This window comes from Mus caroli, unplaced genomic scaffold, assembly GCF_978045245.1.
Source record: "Mus caroli unplaced genomic scaffold, Mus_caroli_1 scaffold_5, whole genome shotgun sequence".
NCBI lineage: Eukaryota > Metazoa > Chordata > Mammalia > Rodentia > Muridae > Mus > Mus caroli.
This window is the reverse complement of record NW_028227260.1, coordinates 113,597,353-113,615,953: the sequence shown is the minus strand read 5'-3', so window position 1 is coordinate 113,615,953 and position 18,601 is coordinate 113,597,353.

The window sequence follows — 18,601 nt, the reverse complement described above, 5'->3', positions numbered from 1 at the left end:
TTTTAGATAATTTCTGCTGCATCATATCATGTTGAATTATATGTTCTGAGATATATTATATTGAGGTCACATATAGTGTGGCAATGGACACTGTTGCTTGTTACATATACTTCAGGCATCCAGCAGCCATGTCAGTGATATCTTCTGCCTTATGGGACCAAATTAATATCACTGTCTCCTACTGCCAATGGATTCATTATTGATGTCAATTATCAATGCTTCTGTCAAATTTATGTCAAGTATCCTGTTACCTGAAAACATTTTGATATCATGATTCAAAGTACCACTAGGGGAGTTCTTTACATGGTCATATCTACCTTTTGAAACTGTATTGATATCCTTGGCAACAGATACCATGGTATATTTCAGATTCCTACTCACACAGGCAACCAGGCAGTGAGTGATCACTACTAACACTTTGGAACAAATTGGTATCAGTGATCCCAACTGCTAGGGAAATTGGCCAAGGGAATTGGGAAATTGATGTCACTCATCCATGCTGCCACTGGTAACCATGTTGAGATCCTCAGTCAGTGTCTTTGAAGACGGCATGATGTCTGTGATAACTCAACCAGAATAATGTGTTGTGAAGTTCATTGTCAGTACTGGTGCCTAAGGCCATAATGATATAAGTGCTGTGTGCTGCTACTGGACACATGTTTGATGCCACTGAACATATTTGCAACCTGAAGCTATGTTGAGGTCAGTGTTGTATTCTGCAACCAGAAATCATGATGAACTCAATTCTTATTGCTTATGGAAACCTTGGTGATGTCTATGATCTGTGCTTCTTCTAGAGAATATACTGAATTCCAAGATCCAAACTGACACTTGATGTCATGTTGAGGTAAGTGTTCTTATGTAGCACTGGAGATCAGATTGACATCTGAGATTCAACCTGCCACAGGTAATTTTGTTGACGTCCCTGATGCTTTCATGTAGCACCTGATATCATCTATGAAATGTACAATATTCTTACTACCACCAAAAGAGGTAGTGATGTCAGTGAACTATCCTGTTCCTGGAAAAGCATTTTATGACCCTAATTTCTTCTGCCCTCTGAATCAATGCTGATATCACTAATATATACCTGGCAACAGACCCCATGGTATTGTCTGAGATTATTGTTCGCAATGGCAAAATTATTGTCAGTTATCCTAGCTGACACTGGAACTATATTGACTTCACTAATGCACAATTGCCACAGGAAAGTGGATGATGTAAATCATAAATCCCGCCTCTAGTAGCCATGTTGAAATCCATAGTCCGTGTTGCTCCTGAAGGGACTGTAAATGGTAAGAATCCCTGAGACCATCAGAATCTTCAATGAAGTTCATTCAATAATGCTATCTTAGGTCATGTTGAGTTACATGTTCTGAAGTATGTTATGTTGAGCCAATATATATATATATATATATATATATATATATATATATATATATATATTGGCATCAGATACCACTGTATGCCCATGATACTACAGGCCTTTAGCAGACAGTAAGTCAGTGATCCCTGATGACTCTTCTGCCCAAATTAATATAACTTTCATTAACTGCCAATGGAATTACTACTGATGTCGCTTATCTATTCTTCTGTATAAAATCCCAGAAGTGTCTTGCCATTCATAAGCAATTTGATGTAACGATGCATCAGGCAACTGGAAAAGAGATTTGTTTACATGAAACCCTCTGAAAGTATTTTTATGTCCCTTGTACTTACTGGCAATGGACACCATGTTATATCAGGGTTCCATGCTGCTATAGACAAACAGATTAGGCGTGATCTCTACTCCCACTTTGTCAAGATTGATGACATCTGTGATCCTGACTACCAAGGAAAATATATTGACATTACTAATCCATGCTGTCACTGGTAACTATTTTGACACCCATAGTCTGTGTGGTCATTGAAAAGCTACATGAGGTCTGTGATAAATCAACCATAAGAATCTGTTGTAAAGTCCATGGTAAGTATTGCTGCCTAAGTTCATAATGAGGTAAGTGTTGATTGCTCCTACTGGAGACTAGTTTGATGCCTGTGATCCTAACTGAAACCTGAAGATACCTTGATTTGAAAGCTGCATGCTGTGACCAGCAATAATGATAGAACTCATTTTTTCTATTGCTGATGAAAAACCTGGTGATGGCCATGATCTCTCTTATTGTTGGGAACCTGCTGACTTACAAGGTTCATGTTGATGGTAGAGGTCATGTTGAGATAAGTGTTCTGAGGTGACACAGTAGATCAGATTGTTGTCTGAGATTCTATTTTCCACAAGAAATTCTGTTGATGTTCCTGCCTGCTATCAACCATGTAATGTACATGGTTGTTACTGCCCCTGGAATTGTGCTGTCAACATAAATAGTGCTACCTGATAAGAGGTTTATGATCATAACTTTTCTGCCCTTTTAATCTATGCTAATGTCACTGATATATAAACGGCAATAGATTCCACCATATGGCCTTAGTTACATGCTGTCATTAGCCACCTTGTCATTAGTGATCCCTGCTACCACTAAGGTCTATATTAATGTCATTCATTTAATGTGCCTACAGAAAATATGATGATATCCAGTATGCTGCCTTCAGTGGCCTGTTTACACCCATAGTCCATGATACTTCGGATGAGATTGTTAATGTCCAGGATCTATGAGACTATCTGAACATAAGGTGAAAATTTAGGTCATACTGTTCCCCCATGTCATGTTGAGTTCCATATTCTGTTATACTGAGGACACATAGTGTCAAAAGATATCATTTTTATATTCATGACAATTCAGGCCTCAAGCAGCTGTGATCACAGTAATCTCTGCTAACTTATGGGGCAACATAAATATGAGCATCTCCAAATGCCAATAGAATCTTTACTGATATCAGCTATCCAAATTTTTCTGCTGTTATTTATGAGAAGTATGCTTTCAGCTGCAACAATTTTTATGTCAAAGATCCATCCTGCCAACAGAGAAGAAGATTCTGTACAGTCATTCATGGCCTCTTAAATATTTTGATGGCCTTGATACTTCCTGACAACAAACGAGGTGGTATATACCAGTTCCAAGCTGCCACTGTCAACCAGGTCCTGAGGGATTCTTACTGCCTCTTTGGAACAGGTAATGACATCAGAGATCCCAACTTCCCAATTTTCAAGATAAAAGTATTGACATTACTTATCCATAAAGCATCTGGTAAACATGTTGAGATTCATAGATAGTCTTGTCTTTGAAGAATTCTGTCCTGCCTATGATCCTTTAGTCAAAGAGTCTATTGTAAAGTTCATGATCAATATTGCTGCCAAATGCCATAATGAGGTAAGTGCTGTGTGCTGCTACTGGAGATACTTTGGACACCTGGGATGGTACCTGAAACCTGATACTATGTTGATACAGGTAATGACTGGTTTGACCAGCAGTCATGATGGATTTCATTGTTTCTATTACTGAAGGTGATGGAGACCCTGATCATAAGGATGATCTCTGCTGCTGTTTAAGGGAATCCCATATTTTATGGTCCATACTGACACTGGACATCATATTGAGGTACAGGTTCTGAGGTACACTGGAGATCACATTGATATCTGAGATCCTACGGGCCACCGGAAATTCTGTTGATATCCCTGATGTATGCATGTAGCCCCTGTTGTGGACCATGAGTTCACTATTATATACATCATCGGAAGACAAATCATTCTATGTCTATACTCTTTGATAGCAAATGCAACAATGTTGTCATTGATCCTTTCTCACATTTAGGGCCACATTAATATGAGTGACTCCAACTGTCATTGGAATCGATACTGATGTCAGTGAAGCATGCTTCTCTCACCTTTGGGAATGTCCTTTATGAGATATATACACTTAGCTGTAATAATTTTGAAGTCAATGATCCATTCTGACACTATAGATGTGATTTCTGTTCATGGTTCTCCCTGTTCTCTGAAACAATCACGATGTTCTGATTCTTCCTGGCAATAGATGCCATGGTATATCCAAGAACTTTGATGCCAGAGGAAACCAGGATGTTAATGATACCTACTGACACTTTGGACCAGATTGTGATAGAAATTGTCCTATTTGCTAAGATAAATATGTTGATTTTACTCTCCCATTGTACCATTTTTAACCACATTTAAATTCATATTCAGTCTTGACTCTGAAGAGTTTGGTAATGTCTATGATCACTGTGGACAAAAGCATCAATTATGAAATGCATGGTCAGAACTTCTGCCCAAGATCCCAATGAGGTTAGTACTATCTTTTCCTATTGGAAACTTGTTTCAAGCCTCTGATGTGAATTACAACCTGAACCTATGTTTCTGTCACTGCTATATGCTGAACCCAGGAAACATGAGGGTATCCATCGTTTCTATTCCTTGGAAGACCCTATTGATGTTAATGATCTGTTTTGCTGCATGAGAACAGACTGAATTCCAAGGTTCATATTGATGTACAAAGTTATACATTGAGGTGAATGTTCTGAGCTGGCATTGGTGATAAGCTTGATGTCTGAGAGCTTACCTGCTGCTGAAAACTGTGCTGATGTATCTGATACATGAATGCATTTTTTTGTAGACCTTGTTGTGGGTAATATCCTTGCTGCTCCAAGAAGAGATTTGATGTAATTGATCCCTCTTGCCCCCAGAGAAAAGATTTATGTCCATAATTCAACCTTTTCAATATCAGTGATACACTTGTCTGCAGACACCATACTATATCTACAATTCTTGCTCACAATAGCAAACAATATTAGAGATTTGTGCTGCCACTTTGGACCATGATGATCCCAACTGCCTACTGTAATATTATGATGGTAGCCATCCATATTGCTACATGTAACTCTGTTCTTATCCATAGACAGTGCTGCCTCTGAAGATCTTGTTAAAATCTATTATCCCTTCTGCTAGAAATCTCTGTCTTAAAGTTCACGGTAAATACTGTTGCCTAAGTCATGTTTACTTAAGTGTACTGTATTACAATCAGTTATGATTTTCATGCCTATGACCTGACATGTGACATGTAGCAGTGTTGATGTCAGTGCTGCCTTCTGACATCAGTAATCACGACAGTGATTATTGTTACTCTCAAGGTATTATGGTGCACAGGAATCTATGAAATGTCCATGATTTATGGAAATAGCCCCTCCTGTTTTTTTAATAATTTATATGCTCCTTACTGCAACCAGAAGAACTGATCACGATATCATTGATCCATCCTGGCAATGGAGAAAATGCTTATGTTAATACAATTCCCAGTTTCTGAATCTATGCTGATGTCAAAGATACACCTGGAAACAGTAACCAAGTTTTTTCCAAGATCTGTGCTACCACGGGTAACCTTGATTTAAGTGACCCCTGTTGCAAATGAGTATCATATTAGTATCATTAATTCAAAGTATTGTCAGAAAGTATTTTGATGTCCATAACCAATGATGGCACTAGCATCTATGTTGAAATGCATAGTCTGTGTTGCTTCTGATGGAATTGTTCATATCAAGGAGTCCTGTGGCCACCAGAGTCTATTCTGAAGTTTAAGGTCAATACTGCTGCTTAAGGTCATGTTGTGAAGTGTTCTAAGATATGTTATATTGATTTCATTGATATAATGTGGGAAAAGATACCGTTGTTTTCTGTCCACAATGATTGATACCAGGATCATCCATGGATGTCCATGTTCTCTGCTGCCACTTGGAACATTAATACAAGCTACTCCAATTGCCACCAAAATATATACTGATATCATCAATCCACACTTCTGCCATCTGACACCAAGTTAGGTATATGATGTGTACTGCCAGCTCTAACCAATTTGATGTCAAAGGCCTATCCTGCCACTGGACTGGACATTACTGTCTATGGTTTTATATGTCCTCTGAAAATGTGTATAAGCCAATGATACCTCCTGGCAACAAACAACATGGATTATCCCAGATGATGGCGGCCATTAGCCACAAGAAGATTAGGGATTCTTGCTGTCACTTTGGACCCTATTGATTATACCATTGATCTCAATTGCATAGGAAAATATCTTGATGTCACTTAATCTTGCTGCCTGTGGTAACCATGTTGATATCCCAAGTCAGTGTTTGCTCTCAAGAGCTTGGTGATGTCTGTGAGCCCTACTGTCATAAGAATCTATCTTGAAGTTCATGAACAATGCTGCTACCTACTTCATGTGGAGTGTTCTGAGTTCCACCTCAGATATGTGTGTGATCCTACTTGCAACTGGAAGCTATACTGATATCAATAATATCTGCTTTCACCAGCAAAAAAGATGGTGTACATAGGTATTATTGAGATCCTACCTGCCACAGGTGACTATAGTGAATTCCTTGATGCATGCATGCAGCCCTCAATGCAGACCATATTCATTAAATACCCTTTTTGACACCAGATTTGCTATTGATGTCAATGATCCATCCTGCCACTGGAGAAGAAATTTATTTGCATGATCTCTTCTACCCTCTGAGTCTACGATGATATCACAGATTTATCTTGCAATAAACACCATGGAATCTATACTGATGTTGGACCTGCACTCTGCAACAAATGTGTGCGAGCCCCAGGTTCAGCCTGTGTATGGTACTTGGTTGCTATTTCAGTATCTGAGAATCTCACTGATCCAAGTTGTTTGATTGTGTTGGTATTCCTTTAGAGTTCTTATCCCCCTTGGGGCCCTCAATTTTTCCCCCAACTCTACCATAAGAGACCCAAGCTCCATTCAATATTTGGCTGTGGGTGTCTGTATCTGTCTGAGCCAACTGCTGAGTAGATCCTCCTAGAGGACAACATGCTTCTGTCTGCAATCCTATCACTGTATCATTAATGCTGTCAGGGATTGGTTGTTGCCCATAGGATGGGTCTCTAGTTTGGGAAGTTATTGCTTTGCCATTGCATTAGTGTTTTCTCTATCCCTTGTCCATGTATTTCTCATAGACAGAATAAATTTTAGGTCCAAAGTTTGAAGATGTGTTGGTGTGACGATAGCTTCACTGGAGTTCCTACATAGTTACAAGAGGTGGACCATTCAGATTCCATAGCACAATATTGTGAGTCACAGTTAAGATCACTCACATTGATATTTGAGTACCTTCCCTTTCCCAGGTCTCAGTCTCATCCTCAACATGTCACACCCCTACACTCTATACCCCTGCAAGTTTCAGTTTTCCCTCCATTCTCATGGTCATCTAGACATCTACCCTGCCCCTACCCACACTGGATTCTGAACACTGCCATGCCACTACCCATTCTTTCTCTCACCCAGTTAATTTTGCCCATCTGCTTCCCATGATTTTTTTTTAAGTGAGATTCAAGCATCCTCACTTTGTCCTTTCTTCTTGTTTAGCTTCCTTGGGTCTTTGGAGTACATCAAGTTTGTCCTGTATTTTAAGACTAATTTCAACTAATATGTGACTACATGCCATACATGTCCTTTGGAGTCTGGGTTAACTAGCTCAGGATGATATTCTCCATTCCATCTATTTTCCTACAAAATCCATGATGTCTCTGATTTTAATACCTGTATAGTACTCCACTGTGTAGATGTGTCACATTTTCTTTATCCATCTTTCAGTTAAGGGACATCTAGGCTGTTTCCAGTTTCTGGCTATTATGAATAAAGCTATGAACATGGTTGAACAAGTGTTCTTTTGGGGACAGTGGAATATCTTTTGGGTATATGCACAGGAGTGTTAGGCTGGCTCTTGAATAGAACTATTTACAGTTTGCTAAGAAACACCAAATTGATTTCCAAAGTTGATGCAGAAGTTTGCAGTTCCGCCAGCATTTGAGGTATGTTCCCCTTGATCCACATCCTCACTAACATGTATTACCACTTGAATTTGTGATGTTAGCCCATATGATTATAGTATGATAGAATCTCAGAAATGTTTTGATTTGCATTTCCCTAATGACAAAGCACATTGAACATTTATTTAAGTGCTTCTTGGCCATTCAAGATTCTTCTGCAGTGAACTATCTGTACCTAATTTTTCACCTACGTTATTTGGGTTTCTGGAGGTTAACTTCTTAAGTTTTTGGTAAATTTTGGATATTAGTCCTCTATGGGATGTCAGGTAAGTGAAAAATTTTCATAATGTGTAGGTTGCTGACTTGTACTATGGGCTATGTCCTTTGCTTTACAGAAGCTTTCCAGTTTCATGAGGTCCCATTTTTCAGTTCTTGATCTTAGAGACTGAAGTATTGGTGTTCTGTTCAGGAATTTGTTTCCTATACCAATGTGTTGAACCTATTTCCTACTATCTCTTCTATGAGATTTAGTGTATCTGATTTATGTTGAGGTCTTTGGTCCATTTGGACTTCAGTTTTGTGCACGACAGATGTGGATCTATTTGTATTCTTCTATATACAGACATCCAGTTAGACCAGCAAAACTTGTTGAAGATGCCTCCTTTTTCCATGTATACTTTTACCTTCTTTGTCAAAAATCAAATGTCCGTAGGTTTGTGGGGCCATTTCAGGATCATCCATTCAATTTAATTGATCCACCAGTTTGTTTCTATAGTAATAGAATGCAGTTTTAATATTATTTCTCTGTATTATAAATCGAAGACTGGTATGGTGATACCTCTGGAAATTCTTTTAGTGGTTAAGATTGTTTTAGCTCTCCTGGGTTTTGTTTATCTGTATGAATCTTAGAATGGTTCTTTCAATGTCTGGAAAGAATTGTGTTAGAATTTTGATAGGGATTGCATTAAATCTATAAATTGCTTTTGTTCAGATGGTCATTTTCAATATGTTACTCCTAGTGCCCCATGAGCATTGAAGATTTTTCCAATTCTGATATGTTCCTCAGTTTCTTTCTTCAGAGAATTGAAGTTCTTCAATTTTAAGTCCTTACATATGCTTGATTAGAGTTGCACAAAGATATTTTATATTGTTCATGTCTATTGTACAGAGTTGTATTTTCCTAATTTATTTGTTGGCCCATTTATCATTTATCAAAGGAGGGCAGGCTATGTATTACTTTGAAATAACTTTATATTCAGCTGTTTTGCTGGAGGTGTTTATCAACTTGCTTATGTTTACTATAATATCATCTGCAAATAGTGATACATTGACTTCTTCCTTTCTACTTTGCATCTCTGTGAACTTTATCAGTTGTCTTATTGCTCTGGGTAGAACTTTTAATGCTATATTATATAAATAGTGCAAGAGTGGGGTGCATTCACTTGTCTCCAATCTAGTGGAAATGTTTGAAATTTCTCTACATTTAATTTTATGTTGTCCATTGACTTTCCATATACTGCTTGGATTATGTTTAGGTATGTGCCTTATATTCCTGATCTCACACTTTTGACATGAAGGGGTGGTGAATTTTGTTGAAGGCCTTTTCATCATATTATGAGATGATCATGTGAATATTTTCTTTCAATTTATTGATATGGTGGATTATGTGGATTGGTTTTCATATATTGAGCCATCCCCACATCAATGGGATGAAGCCTACTTGATCATCATGGGTAATATTCTTGATGTATTTCTGAATGGGGTCAAAGTCACACTTAAAGAAATGTTCAAAGTTCTTAGTTATATGGGACTACAAATCAAAACAACACTGAGATTCCACTCTAACCCAATCAGAATGCCTAAGAACAAGAGCTCAAGTGACAGTACATGCTGGTGAGTATGTAGAACCCGAGGAACACTCCTTTATTGCTGGTAGGATTGCAAGTTGGTAGAAACACTATGGGAAACAATCTGGCTATTTTTCAGAAAAATGGAAATAGTTCTACCTGAAGAACCAGCTCGACTAATTTGGGCATATATCCAAAATATGCCCCACCATGTGCTCCACTATGTTCACATTAGGCTTACATGTAATAGACAGAAGCTGGAAAGAACCCAGATGTCCCTCAATAGAAGAGACAGAAAATGTGGTTTCTTTACATAATGGAATATTATTCAGCTATTAAGAATGAGGAAATCATGAGTTTTTCAGGCAAATGGTTAGAACTGGAAATTATCATCATGAGTTAAGTATCTCAGACCCAAAAGGGCATTCATAGTATGTACACACTAGTCATTGGATATTAGCCAAAAAGTACAGAATACCTAGGATACAACCTACTGAACTTAAGAAGTTAAACAACAGAAAGGCACAAATGAGGATACTTCAATAACATTTGAGGGTGAAGAAAATAATCATAGGATTCAGGGGGAAGGAGGAACCTGGGTGTGAGTGGGGAGATGGAACAGAAATGGGACAGGATCAGTTAGGTGGGACAGGAACGAAGCCGAAAGCAGTAGCAGAATGAGTAGAAATATGCAGGTTTGGGGGTGGGTTCCATGTGGGGGAACACTCTAGAAAGTACCATGGACCTTGGAGTTAAGACTCTCAGGACTTAGTGATATGCTCAACAATGGGGAGAGGGAACTTAAAAAGCATCCACCTCCATTCGATAGATAGGGCTTCAGGCAGATGGATGGGGTTACCAAAACACAGTTAAAATTTCTGACCCAGAATTGTTCCTGTGTAAAAGTACTTGAGGGACAAAAATGGAGAAGAGATGAAGGGAAAGGTGTTCCAGTGACAGACCCAAATTGGAATTCCTCTCAAGGGCCGGCTCTAAGAACTGACATTATTACTTTTTTTTTTTTTTTATATTTTGAAGTTTTATTAAGTTGCTTATTAAGTGACAAAGTAACAACTAAAATCAGAAGAAATATTTTAACTATATTTATCATGTGACATTGTATAAAGCAACTTTCTTTTTTTTAATTTTTAATATTTTTATTACATATTTTCCTCAATTACATTTCCAATGCTATCCCAAAATTCCCCCATAGCGCCCCCCACTTCCCTACCCACCCATTCCCATTCTTTTGGCCCTGGCATTCCCCTATATTGGGGCATATAAAGTTTGCAAGTCCAATGGGCCTCTCTTTCCAGTGATGGCCGAATAGGCCATCTTTTGATACATATGCAGCTAGAGACAAGAGCTCCGGGGTACTGGTTAGTTCATAATGTTGTTCCAACTATAGGGTTGCAGATTCCTTTAGCTCCTTGGGTACTTTCTCTAGCTTCTCGATTGGGACCCCTGTGATACATCCAATAGCTGACTGTGAGCATCCACTCCTGTGTTTGCTAGGCCCCTGCATAGTCTCACAAGAGACAGCTATCTTTGGGTCATTTCAGCAAAATCTTGCTAGTGTATGCAATGATGTCCGCGTTTAGAAGCTGATTATGGGATGGATCCCTGGATACGGCAGTCTCTAGATGGTCCATCCTTTCATCACAGCTCCAAGCTTTGTCTCTGTAACTCCTTCCATGGGTGTTTTGTTCCCAATTCTAAGAAGGGGCACAGTGTCCACATTTTGGTCTTCATTCTTCTTGAGTTTCATGCGTTTAGCAAATTGTATCTTATATCTTGGATATCCTAAGTTTTGGGCTAATATCCACTTATCAGTGAATACATATTGTGTGAGTTTATTTGTGATTGTGTTACCTCACTCAAGATGATGCCCTCCAATGGCTTGTGCTGTAAGATCGAGAATTGACAAGTGGGACCTCATGAAACTGCAAAGCTTCTGCAAGGCAAAAGACACCATAAATAAGACAAAAAAAACACCAACAGATTGGGAAAGGATCTTTACCTATCCTAAATCAGATAGGGGACTAATATCCAATATATATAAGGAACTCAAGAAGGTGGACTCCAGAAAGTCAAATAACCCCATTAAAAAATGGGGCTCAGAACTGAACAAAGAATTCTCACCTGAAGAATACCAAATGGCAGAGAAGCACCTGAAAAAAATGTTCAACATCATTAAACATCAGGGAAATGCAAATCAAAACAACCCTGAGATTCCACCTCACACCAGTCAGAATGGCTAAGATCAACAATTCAGGTGACAGCAGATGCTGGCGAGGATGTGGAGAAAGAGGAACACTCCTCCATTGTTGGTGGGATTGCAAGCTTGTACAACCACTCTGGAAATCAGTCTGGCGGTTCCTCAGATAATTGGACATAGTACTACTGGAGGATCCAACAATACCTCTCCTGGGCATATATCCAGAAGATGTCCCAACCGGTAAGAAGGACACATGCTCCACTATGTTCATAGCAGCCCTATTTATAATAGCCAGAAGCTGGAAAGAACCCAGATGTCCCTCAACAGAAGAACAGATACAGAAATTATGGTACATCTACACAATGGAGTACTACTCAGTTATTAAAAAGAATGAATTTATGAAATTCCTAGCCAAATGGATGGACCTGGAGGGCATCATCCTGACATTACTACTGATGCAATGGTTTGCTGACAGACAGGAGCCTAGCATTGTTTGGCCTCCTAGAGACCCAAATAGCAGCTGAATAATTCAGTTGCAGATACTTATACCTAGAAATTGGACTGAAGTCGGGACCCCTATGGTGCAATTAGAGGAAGGATGGAAGAAGCTGAAGGGAAGAGTGACCCCATAGGAATACCAGCAGTATCAACTCATCTGGATGCCTAGAAGCTCCCAGAAACTGAGCCACCAACAAGGCAGCATGCCAGAGCTGGCTGGAGTATCCTGACACACATATAGCATAGGATTGCCTAGTCTGGCCTTACTGGGAAAATATGGGCCTAATCTTCAAATGACTTGAGACCCCATGGAGGGTGAAGTTCCAGTGTATGTGTGGGAGCATCCTTTTGGAAGAGGGGCAAGGGGGAGGAGGAATATGATGAGGAACTGTGAGGGGGTACCAGGGGCAGAAACAAAGCCAGGATTGATATATATATATGTATATATATATATATATATATATATATATATATATATATATATATGCACATACATACAATATTCAAGGTCATCTTCAGCTCCATAGTTAATTTGAAGCCCACCCTGAGATACATTAGACCCTGTCTCATAAAAATATTATTAACTATACTCCTGTTAATAGAAATATAATTCCAGTTGGAATTGCCCCACTTAAATCTAGGATAACTAAGAGCTTTGCTGGCTTCTATTTGCCCTGAACTTGTGATAACTATTGTTTTTCAACCTGTCAAGAAAAAAATGAGACCTCTAATGTCCTATAATCAAAGGGTGCTCCTATGACATGGACCCAGAGGGAAGGAAACCTATGATAAGCAGACTGGAGTTAAAATGCTTAATCCGGCTCCCAGTGTGGAGACAGTGTCTTTTTGTGTCATTCTGATTTTCTTAAAAATTGGATATTTTATTCACTTACATTTCAAATGTTATCCCTTTCCAGGTTTCCCCTCTGGAAACACCCTATTCCAACCCCCTTTACCCTACTTCCATGAGGGTGCTCCCCCTCTGACCTAGCTACTACTGCCTCACTGCTCTAGCATTCCTCTACAATGGGACATCAAACCTTCACAAAACCAAGGGCCTCCTCTCACATTGATGCCAGATAAGGCCCCTTCAGCTTCTTGAGTACTTCTCCTTACTCCTCCATTGGCTTCCCTTTGCTCTGTCCAATGGTTGGCTGTGAGAATCCACATTTGTATTGGTCAGGATGTAGAAGACCCTCCAAGGAGACAGTTGTATCAGGCTCCTGTCAGCAAGCACTTCTTTCTTTATCAGCAATAGTGTCTGGGTTTGGTGTCTGCATGTGGGATGGATCCCCAGATAGGGTAGTCTCTGGATAACGTTTCCTTCAGTCTTGATCCACTCTTTTTTTTTCTTGTATTCCCTATAGAAAGGAGGAATTATGGATTAAAATTTTGGAACTGAGTGTGGGCTCCCATCCCTCAACCATGCCAACCTCTGGATATGGTCTTTAAAGGTTCTCTCTCCCCTTTAGTGGTGTATTTTGGCTAATGTAATCCTGTTGGAGTCCTGTGAGTCCTTTGCTTTTTGGCATTGGGGACTTTCGGGTTGCTACATCTAGTTCCCCATCCCCATTTGCTATACACTGCTATTCAGGTTCCCGACCCACATTACATTTCCTCCATCTCCTCTGATATATGATTCTTCCCTCTTTTTCACCTACCCCTCTTCTCTTACATCCCAGTCCCTTTCACCCTCTATTTCCCATGAGTATTTTGTTCCCCTTTCTAAGTAGGGCTGAAGCATTCACACTGATCTTCCTTCTGCTTGAGCTTCATTGGCTCCATGAGTTGTATCTTGGGTATTCCATGTTCTTTGACTAATATTCACTTATCAGTGAGTACATACCATGCATGGTCTTTTGTGACTGAGTTACCCCACTCAAGACAATAGTTTTTAATTTTTTTAAATTTGTATTAGATATTTTCTTCATTTACATTTCAAATGCTATCCTGCAAGTACCCTATACCATGTTCCATGCACTGCTCCCCAACCCACCCACTCCCACTTCTTGGCCCTGGATTCCCCTGTACTGGGGCATATAAAGTTTGCAAGACCAAGGGGCCTCTCTTCCCAATACTGGCTGACTAGGCCATCTTTTGCTACTTATGTAGCTAGAGACACAAGATCTGAGGGCACTAGTTAGTTATTTTGTTGTTCCACCTATAGGGTTGCAGACCCCTTCAGCTCCTTGGGTATATTCTCTAGCTCCACCGTTGGGGCACTGAGTTCCATCCAATAGATGACTATGACCATCCACTTCTGTATTTGCCAGGCACTGGAATAGCCTCACAAGAGACAGCTATATCAGGGTCTTTTCAGCCAAATCTTGCAGGCATGTACAATAGTGTCTGCATTTGGTGGCTGATTATAGGATGGATCCCTGGATGGGGTAGTCTCTAGGTGGTCCATCCTTTCATCTTAGCTCCAAACTTTGTCTGTGTAACTCCTTCATGGGTATTTTGTTCCCAATTCTAAGGAGAAATGAAGTATCCACATATTGGTCTTCCTACTTCTTGATTTTCTTGTGTTTTGCAAATTGAATCTTGGATATTCTAAGTTTCTTGGCTAATATCCACTTATCAGTGAGTGCATATCAAGTGGTTCCTTTTGAGATTGGGTTACCTCACTTAGGATAATATCCTCCAGATACATCCATTTGTTGAAGAATTTCATAAATACATTGTTTCTAATAGCTGAGTAGTATTCTCTTGTGTAAATGTACCACATTTTCTATATCCATTCCTCTGTTGAGGAACATATGGGTTCTTTCCAGCTTTTGGCTTTTATAAATAAGGCTGCTATGAACATAGTGGAGCATGTGTCCTTATTACCAGTTGGAACATCTTCTGGGAATATGCCCAGGAGAGGTATTGCTGCATCTTCCAGTCGGACAATGTCAACTTTTCTTAGGAACTGCCAGACTGATTTCCTGAGTGTTTGTACAAGCTTGCAATGCCACCAGCAATGAAGGAGTGTTCCTTCACATCCATGCCAGCATCTGCTGTCACCTGAATTTTCACACTTAGCCAATTTTGACTGGTGTGAGGTGGAATCTCAGGGTTGTTTTGATTTGTATTTCCCTGATGATTAAGGATGTTGGACATTTTTTCAGGTGTTTCTCATCCCTTCAGTATTCCTCACTTGGGAATTATTTGTTTAGCTCTGTACCCCATTTTTAATGGGGTTACTTGAATTTCTGTGGTCCAGTGCCTTGAGCTCCTTGTAGATATTGGATATTAGTTCCCTATCAGATTTAGGATTAGAAAAAAATCCTTTCCCAATCTGTTGGTGGTCTTTTTGTTTATTGACAGTATCTTTTGCCTTACAGAAGTTTTGCAATTTTATGAGGTCCCTTTTGCTGATTCCTGATCTTACTGCACAAGCCATTGCTCTTCTGTTCAGGGATGATTCCACTTTGCCTATAACTTCCAGGCTTTTACCTACTTTATCCTCTATAAAATTTAGTCTGGTTTTATGTGGAGTTCTTTGATCTACTTAGACTTGAGCTTTGTACAAGAAGATAAGAATGGATCAATTTGCATTCTTCTAAGTGATAACCTCCCTTTGTGCCATCATCATTTGTTGAAAATGCTGCCTTTTTTTTCCAATTCATGGTTTTAGATCGATCCCTTGTCAAAGGTCAAGTGACCATAGGTGTGTGAGTTCATTGCTGGGTCTTCAATTCTGTCCCATTGATCTCCCTGTCTGTCGCTGTACCAGTACCATGCAGTTTTTATCAAAATTGTTCTGTAGTGCAGCTTGAGGTCTGGCATGGTGATTCCACCAGAGTTTCTTTTATTGTTGAGAATAGTTTTTGCCATCCTAGGTTTTTTGTCATTCCAGATGAATATGCAAATTGACCTTTCTATCTCAGTGAAGAATTGATTTGGAATTTTGATGGGAATTGCATTGAATATGTAGATTGCTTTTGGCAGGATAGCCATTTTTACTATATTAATCCTGCCAATCCATGAGCATGGGAGACATTTCCATCTTCTGAGATCTTCAATTTCTTTCATCAGAGACTTGAAGTTATTGCCATACAGATCTTTCACTTCCTTAGTTAGAGTCACACCAAGGTATTTTATATTTTTTGTAACTATTGTGAAGGGTGCTGTTTCACTAATTTCTTTCTCAGCCTATTTATCCTTTGTGTAGAGAAACGCCACTGATTTGTTTGAGTTAATTTTATATCCAGCTACTGCACTGAAGCCGTATATCAGGTTCAGGAATTCTCTGGTGGAATTTTTAGGGTCACTTATATATACAATCATATCATCTGCAAATAGTCATATTTTGACTTCTTTCCAATTTTTATCCCCTTGATCTCCTTTTGTTGTGGTATTTCTTTGGCTAGGACTTCAAGTACTATATTGAATAGGTAGGGAGAAAGTTGGCAGCCTTGTCTATTCCCTGATTTTAGTGGGATTGCTTCCAGTTTCACTCCATTTAGTTTGATATAGGCTAATGGTTTGCTGTATATTTTTTATTATGTTTAGGTATGGGCCTTGAATTCCTGAGTATATTATAGATGTCACTGAAGTCCAACTTGGTGGACCAATGAATTTTACTGGGATTCCTTACAGGAATATGTGCAAGGGGTTACTTACAGGAGCAGAAATGACTCAAAGGCAGCTGCATCACCAAAGCCCACCACAGCATGGGCGAGAGCTCACAAAGCCGGGGACCTGGAGCACACTGCATGGCCTGCAGGCAGCACAACAGTTTGGAGAGAGTCTTCCACGTGCCTCAGTGGGTCTATACCTCTTCCAGGCAAGGTAGCTCCAGCTCTGCTGGTTTCTACTTCTTTCGGGAAACTAGTCTCATCTTCCAAGATACTCCTCAATTGTAGCTCAGCTTTCTGCATCTGAGAAGGACTCTCAGCTTTTAGTCCTTCCTCTGGCATGGAGGAGCCTAATGACTGTTTTAAGTTTGGGGGACTCCTTGAAGCTGTTTGGAGGTGTTTGCCTTCCTGCTTAAAGAGCTTCCTGAAGCTCCTTTGAGTTGTTTATCTCCCTGCTTAAGGAGATTCCTGCAGGGTGGAAGGTTTCGATCCTCTGAGGACACTATTATACAACAATATATTAAGGGCTTTGGGAGTTATATTAGTAATAAATTCAACTGTACTTGGATTGTACAGTTAATAATAATTTTATATGTCACATTATAATATAGTAGAAGTAATAATAATAATAATAATAATTTCAACTGTGCCTTACCCTGATAACATGGTTTCACATATACATGGGAGTATGGTAGCCTCCGGACCCATCCTCTGTCCAGGTAGCTGGACCATGATAATGGATTTTATACTCAGATGGCCATTAATTTTATTTATAGTTGCCAATTTGTAGGGCACACCATTTACTTTGAGATTTCCTGTACTTATAATTTCTAAATGGTCCCCTCTGGTAAGTTGGAACAGGAAGAAATCTGTACAGCTAGACCCTAACACACACAATCCTGATGGGTTGAGCAGAAGTATAATCTAGGCTGTGTCCCTCACATATCTGATATAGTCCACAGAGGGCATGGTACCTGATATCTGCATTGACACTGTTTCAGGCCAGTCAGAGATGAGAGAAACTAGACAAGGGATAGAGGTTTTGTTCAAAGTGGTTTGGGAACCAGAGCATTGGATTTCCTAATCCACTGCATTATAAAATCTTTGGCCCAGGTATGTGGTGCTTCCAGCAGAAGTTTAAATCACACTTCCACTAGGTAAGTCAGTTTTCCGCAACAACTGAAGTATTATTTTGGTTTTGGTTTTGGTTTTGGTTTTGGTTTTGGTTTTGGTTTTGGTTTTGGTTTTGGTTTTGGTTTTGGTTTTGGTTTTGGTTTTGGTTTTGGTTTTGGTTTTGGTTTTGGTTTTGGTTTTGGTTTTGGTTTTGGTTTTGGTTTTGGTTTTGGTTTTGGTTTTGGTTTTGGACAGCATCTCATTATGTAGATCAGTGTAACCAGGAACACACTGTGTAGTAGTCCAGGCTACCATCAAAGTAACAGAGGCCTCTGACTCTGGAGTGCTAGGTTTAAAGGCATGTGCTACTACCACACCTAGCCCCAATAATTGAAGTTTTAGGGAGTTAAACTGTACTGGCAACTTTTGTGTCAACTTGACCAGCTAGAGTTATCACAGAGAAATGAGCTTCAGTTGAGGAAATACCTCCATGAGATCCAACTGTAAGGCATTTTATCAATTAGTGATCAAGGGGGAAAGTCCCCTTGTGGGTAGGACCATCTCTGGGCTGTTAGTCTTGGGTTCTATAAGATAGCAGGCTGAGCAAGCCAGGGGAAGC